At 42.1% G+C, this 6,977-nt stretch overlaps 1 long non-coding RNA gene across 1 annotated transcript; it reads right to left on the bottom strand.

The window, feature by feature from the left end:
- Positions 1–2,259: 2,259 nt before the first annotated feature.
- Positions 2,260–6,977, bottom strand: LOC148411302 (uncharacterized). The gene is made up of 2 exons (XR_015868058.1): positions 6,545–6,977; positions 2,260–3,215 (listed from the first exon to the last, which is right to left on the bottom strand). It is a non-coding gene; the product is annotated as an uncharacterized LOC148411302 (long non-coding RNA).

Genomic DNA, 6,977 nt, shown 5'->3' with positions numbered 1-6,977 from the left:
CCTAACCCTAACCCTGTTAGGGGAGTAACCGCTGTACGGTTACTTACAGGCCGTATCCACCTTAGGGTGTTTACTCACAGCACTTTGCCAATGTGTTTTTAAGTGTGCTGTTTTCTCTCTCAACTGTGCCTCCACTGGTCGGGTGATATAAACAGTGTTTTGAGCTGTTAATGGCAAGATAATCTCTTGCAAAATGAGTGCCACTGTCACTAGAAGTTTTGGTGGGAATGCCCTATCTTGGAAAATTGTATTCAGCAGTGCATTTGCCACTGCGTTAGTAGTTTGCACAGAGGTGGGAAAGCCTCATGTCACACATGTCACCCTTTACCACACATTGCTGTCTCTCCTCCGATGTCATGAGCTTGATACAGTCCATCCTGAGATGTTCAAATAGTCGTGTAGGTGTTGGGTGTGCAGATAACTGTGGGAGTGTGACCCCTTGACCTGCCTCTATTGGGGCACACATCAAACAGGCCTCACGTTTATGTGCTCGTGTAACAAAACCCTTTGTGGAACGGTGTGTGTTAATTTTAGATAACCTCCTCCCTATTGACACATCTCCAACCCATTTATCAATTTAGCAAAGAAAAGGAAAAATGCTTTGGCGTGCAAAGAGTTTCATTTGGACTCAACTAGGTTTTAATAATCACATTGAAACAGGCCTCTGACAGTTTCCATACAGCCTTTTCACTGGGCTGGCAAACTATTGCATGTCATGCAGTGACGCAACTGAAATAAATGTGACATTGCTCCAGGTGTAGGTACAAGTAGTGGTTTAGATGCAGCTGCTTTGGCGTCAACATAAGCAGCTGTGCTTCCCAATGAAACAGGATAAAAACGATTGGTGTGTGCGGAGCATTTACAAACTATGATAGAGAATGGCAACAAGATGGCTTCCAGGAGCTCCAGGAGAATTTTTCTTAAACGAGAACATATCATCGGCGATTTCCTTCTCTTTAATCCATAATAGAAGAAGCCTCTCCATTTTGTTGTTGACCGAGGTCCGTCCCTTGGCAAGGAAAGTCATGCCCTTAGAAGACTTGCTTTGTTTAAAAGCTTCGTTGATCTTGAGAATTGTACCGATTGTCGAGCGGTTATGGCCATACTCACTGGCAAGGTTAACTATGCGTGCGCCTCCTTCGTATTTTTTTTTATTATCTCCTGCTTCGTTTCTATTGTCATTATTCCCTTACTTCTTTCTTTACAGCCACTTTAATTTTAGAAGCCATGTCTAACAGATAAAGTTTGCATAGTCTTCACAACACACCGACCAGCTCGTGCCATCATGCTAGATGAGGGCATTCGGCCAATAGCATATCGGCATTTCTGTGATTGACGTGACGCCAGCCAATAGCATATCGGCACCTCCGTGACTGAGACCCTGACTGTGACCTTAATCGACCAATAGCATATCGGCATTTTCTTGTGACATGCGAGAAAAGTTGTTTTTGTTGATGCAGCAAAGCGAAAAAAATAGTGCGGACACACTGACCGGCATGTTTGATGGTTTGTAAGACGAAAGGTTTGTGCGTAACAGGGGGACAAAAAAAAGCTGCGGTCCACGTCGTAAGATGAAAAATAGGTAAAACGGGGTTCGTAAACCGGGGGCCCACTGTACTAATTTTCCATTACAGTCCACAGGAAGCAAGCACTCTTATAATGTAGAATTAATTTGGTTTCGGCAGCGTGGCTATTAAACAGGCAATTGATGCACTTCCCCTAGGCGTTTTGAGAATGGGAGGCACATTTGTGGAAGTCAGGTGGTCAGTGAGGCAGCCGGATGCCATCATGCTACCGGATCTGGTTTGAAAGACGATCGCTAGTTTTAAATCTGGGTTGCAGTACCATTTTGTTTAGTAAATTTGCGTGATCGCAACGAATGGGTGGGGATAACTTTTTAAACTGCTTCCAAGGACCGTATAATGTTAGCCTGTCAAAGATTTTTATCCTATGTTTTTGTATCATACTGTTTGGGCCTTTTTTATGTTTTTTATTTACCTGGCCAATGGTTGTGCAATTAGGTTGGTGTCGTGGCATATATTTTATTGTTTAATTTTTTAGAAGTTTATTTGTGAGCAAGTGTGCGGCTACCATTCAAAAGTGTGCCTCGCCCCTCTTACCTTTGCACAATTATTTTAGCCAGGCTACAATAATAACGTTGTTAAAAACTATATCCAGATAAATGTTGGGTTTGAAGTGGGCTCGATACCCCACAAATGACCCAAGTAGAGGTGTAAATAACAACACAGGAGTCAGAGATTAAGTTTTACCACTGCAGTGGGGAGAGCTCAAAGGAGAGCGTGACCATGCCAGTCTAGTTGCAAAGTGTCTCTCTCTCTCTCTCTCTCTCTCTCTCTCTCTCTCTCTCTCTCTCTCTCTCTCTCTCTCTCTCTCTCTCTGAGCTTTCAGGCTGCAGCCTTTTTATTAAAAACTGTTACTGAGGTGTGGGGGTCTCAGATTCCAACCGTCGCACAACATGAGCATTGTGCACCGTGGCAGAACTTGCAGATAACTTGCGATTCAGGCCTTGACCTTAACATTGTTTTTAACACACACACACACACATATATGAGATAAGGAGGCGCTGTGGTGTCTGAAAAAGTAGCAGTTAGAATACATGAAGCAAAGCTGTTGCACTAATGAATCAGCCAGTTTATCACAATTTTATCTTACATTTGCCCCCTGTTTTGAGTTTAAAACAATGTAAAAACATCAAATTGTTGACTTCCGTCAGGCTTTATCAACAGGGTCGGGGAGCCAGAAGGGGGCGAAAACCTTCTTAATAAGGAAAAATTCCCCCTTTACCCCTCGCTTGAGGCAGTAGCCTCGTGGCCTGGACATCCCCTGGGTGGTGAGAGTCTTAAAAGAGTTGATGGCGTTTGAATGCCGAAAGAGTGGGGGACAGAGGTTACTAGCACATGTCCCCACCGGTGGTACCTGGGTCCTCAGCATCCGGTACTTTCAAAAGCTGTCCTTGTCCGATTGGACCGAGCTTGTGGAGCCCACACTAGATCGTCATGGTTACAATTGCTTGTCGGAAGCTGGGGCGACAAGAACACGCTTGCAATGTGACTGGCGGATCTACGTATCTCTTTCAGCGACTTTTACGGCCGTTGGGTTGGTTAGTTGGATTCTGAACCATCGCACTTCGGGCTGGACCAGCACATTCGTTTGATGACTTTGATCAAGACCAGGTCACCGGGCTTCAATAGTTCCTGTGGGGAGGACAGAGGGGTACTCGGCAGATCATTTGCATTTACAACATGTTTTTCTTTAGACAATTTGCATAGCCATTCTGTCATTGGGTCGAGTGTGTCTTCCTTATCTTGCACTGATTGTCCTTCCCACAGCGGAAGATGGAATGGTCTACCATAGACTGCCTCGAACGGTGTTACACCTGTTGCTGTGGGTGTAATTCTCATGTACATCTTCACCAGGTGTAGACAGTCTGGTCATGGTTTCCCTGTCTCTTCCATGGTTTTTCTCAGTCTTAATTTTACAGTGTCCTTTTACAGGTCCTCTCAACCAGTCCTGCACTTTGTGGATGGTATGCACAATGGTGTGTTACATCTATGCCTAAATGCTCTGACATTCTATCAATTACCTGACTTACGAAATGAGTGCCATTGTCACTCCAGATAACTCTTAAAATACCATGATCAAGAATGATATTTTTGCAAACAGCTTTTGCGTTATCTCTTAACCCAATCCATTTATACAACACAACAATCAAAACTAAACTGCTCTTGCATTGTCTTAAAATTCAACCAATCCATATAAAACACCTGAAATTAATATAAGGGTTGTGCTTTTTATCCCCTTTTTCTTCTTGGGGATCTCTTGCATATTATACTTTACTCAAATAAAACGTTTTGTTTGTTTTTTAAATTCCATGTGTGAATGTCTTCTGTAATATCCCCCCTGTTGAGACTTGTCAAAGAACAAGACTCAATTTAATGCTAATTTAAACAATACTAATGGTAAGTAAATAATGATATCATCTATATCACAAAAACAAACTTAAATAAAATTCAACATATCCAAAGCTCAATTCCCACATTAATTACTTAACCCTAACATCACTCCTCATTCAATTTCATAGTTTAGTACAGATAAAATAACACATTTGCACTTTGAATCAAATGTGACAGCCATCTGATGACAACACGTGGGCAAGAAATTAAACTTGTTTTTTACAACCATACGAATTTGCCTATGTTGGCCTCATGTTGTTCTCAAGCTGATTTCTCCATATTACAATCTTTGTCACATCCTGTGTCCCTAATGTGTTGTCCTGTTTGCTGATTGGGGAGCAGAATCACTGGCCGCACACCTGCTCCTCATTCCAATCAGGAGACTATTTAGGTGCGGTCAGAGCTGGAGGGTGTCGCCGGATTATTGCGTCTGTAGCCCTCTCGAGTACATGCAATTCCCTCGTTCCTCGTTCCCTCGATTCCCAGCGCCCCTGCCCTCGTGTTTTATTTGCTACTTTTCCTCCTTGCCCCCAGTCTGCCAGTTGGTCGGCACTTTACTCTGTTACTTTGCATTTTCGGCGACGCCCTCCTGCTGGTTCTGCCCCCCCCAAGTCTCAGTAAGTTCTTGCACTTTTTGCATAGTCTCTTTCAGTTGTACTTTGTGTCCCTTATCATCTTTTGTTGTACTTTGAAGTATCTTGGTTAGATTCCCACGCGGTGCGTGCTTTTTGTGTTAATAAACTGTTTTTTTTCAACTCCACGCTGTCTCCTGTGTGTCCCGGGGTTCACAATCTACCTGCCCGAGTCACAGCCGTGACAATCTTCTTCTGTTTGGATTGACATAAATGAAAATTCCGCTTCCACAAAGTGGATGAATTGAGCCCAAGGAAGTGGTGTTGCTTGGGAGAAGATTGCAGAATTTCCACAGTACCCACTAGGTAATCTCGTTATCAGTTTGAAATGGAATTGAGAGAAAAAAAAAAAAAGTTCTATTCCGATCCACCACAAAAAATTATTTAGACTTTGGATTCAAGTCATTTAGCAATGTGTGGGGGATTTGTTATGTTTGGTTCTCTTGCAAGGACTACCTCTTTCACTTCTTGTAAGTCAGAGATCATTCTTCTTTGTAGGAGGCGCTTTCTTATAGAAAATTCTATAATGTGTAATTGAATTGATAACAAACTCTCAAAATATTTCTATCTCTAAATTAACCCCAAACAAATTAGTTCTCCTTCCTTGTCACTTTGTGAAATTTATACTCTTGTTTGATCAATTCTGTGACAAAAATGATTATCCCGATATCATTTCACTTCGATTGATCCAACCTTCTCAGGCTATCCCCCCTTGGTATAGCCTCACATGTAACAAAACGACTTTGTGTATTTTGTTTGTCTCAATGACCCAATTTAGCATTTGTAATCTCTTAATTTATAGTTTTGTCTCATCCAATCACGTAATCTATTTTTTTCCATTTTTACTCTAAGAATATCACCTGAGGGCTGGGAATTAACCCTGTGAGTGGAGCAGTTTTTTTGCCCACAAACCTCAGGTTTGACACCATCTAAATGCCTAGTTTTGACTTCTAATTGCACAAACTAAACAAAGCATAATCAACCATTGTCCTTTAGTACAATTTGAACCAATTTCACTGTCCATTTCTAACAATTTGATGCACACACATATAAGACAGACCATTACACACAGAAAAACAGACAGACATACACGTGGGATAAGACATACACGTGGGCCCACATAACACAACACTCAGCTCATGGAAAAAGAGTGACATGCACAACATGTATTTTGCAAGGACTGCCATATAAATTTATATTAAGCCTATATCATTTTTTCATCTCTTGTTCTCAACACTCCTTGAAGCAGGATGCTTCCTCACCATGTTTTCTATAGAACATTAATTTTCCTGTTTCTTTCTTTGCACCTTCTCTACCTATGTTTTCACATTCTTTTCCCTCTGTATTTTCGATTCTCCTCACACTCTCTTTTCTCTCTCAACTTTTCTTTCAACCTACGTACACTTCCTCTTTCTTCTAAAGTCCGATTAAACTCATACCTCTTCACCCATTCTTCTAAATAACAACAACTTCCCGGTTTACATTTTTGCATGTATTTGACATCCGGATGTTCTTTTATAATTTTAGTCTCATTTTGTCCCATTTTGGCGATTTTACTTATTTTATATTTCACTCACTTATTATTTCTCAACAATTATTACCTGGTTTGTTACTCGACTCACTTTTAATATATTCTATTAATAATGATTAATTTGTTTTTAAAATTTTATTCCGCGGCTCTGACTCCAGTATACATACGTAGACCCTTTATTGACTGATCCCGGATCAGTAAGTATTGGTTAATCCTTCGCTTTTTAGGTCCCTGACCAACGAAGTCCCTGACTCCAATTAAACACAATATTTGCTGCTAGATCCCTGATCTAGTGAGTCCCTGACTCATTGCGTGACCCCGGGCCACTTATTTAGCAACAGCAAAATACACAATATTGGGTCTTGCGTATGTTACAATTACATTACAAATTATATTAAAACTCTTACCTTAAAACACCCCCCCCTGGTTCATTGGGACCCGTCACTGGAGATCCGGCTCGCCGCAGGACCAACCCTAGGTGGCCGATCCTTCAATGGAGGATGCTGTCGACAGGCTTTTGGCCGCTGATCCCACGTCGATCCAGATGTCCAGGTCTTTGCGTCCAGGTTTCGGCACCAGAGAAATGTTGGGTTTGAAGTGGGCTTGATACCCCGCAAATTAGCCAAGGAGAGGTGTCAATAACAACACAGGAGTCAGAGATTAAGTTTTATCACTGCAGTGGGGAGAGCTCGAAGGAGAGCGTGACCATGTCAGCCTCATTGCAAAGTCTCTCTCTCTCTCTCTCTCTCTCTCTCTCTCGCGCTCTCTCGCTCTCTCGCTCTCTCGCTCTCGCTCTCGCTCTCTCTCTCTCTCTCTCTCTCTCTCTCTCTCTCTCTCTCT

The sequence above is a fragment of the Hippichthys cyanospilos genome, chromosome 15 (assembly GCF_059441005.1).
Source record: "Hippichthys cyanospilos isolate Australia breed blue-spotted pipefish chromosome 15, RoL_Hcya_1.0, whole genome shotgun sequence".
Taxonomy (NCBI): Eukaryota; Metazoa; Chordata; class Actinopteri; order Syngnathiformes; family Syngnathidae; genus Hippichthys; species Hippichthys cyanospilos.
The sequence above is the reverse complement of the archived record's forward strand: the minus strand, read 5'-3'. Positions and strand labels throughout refer to the sequence as shown.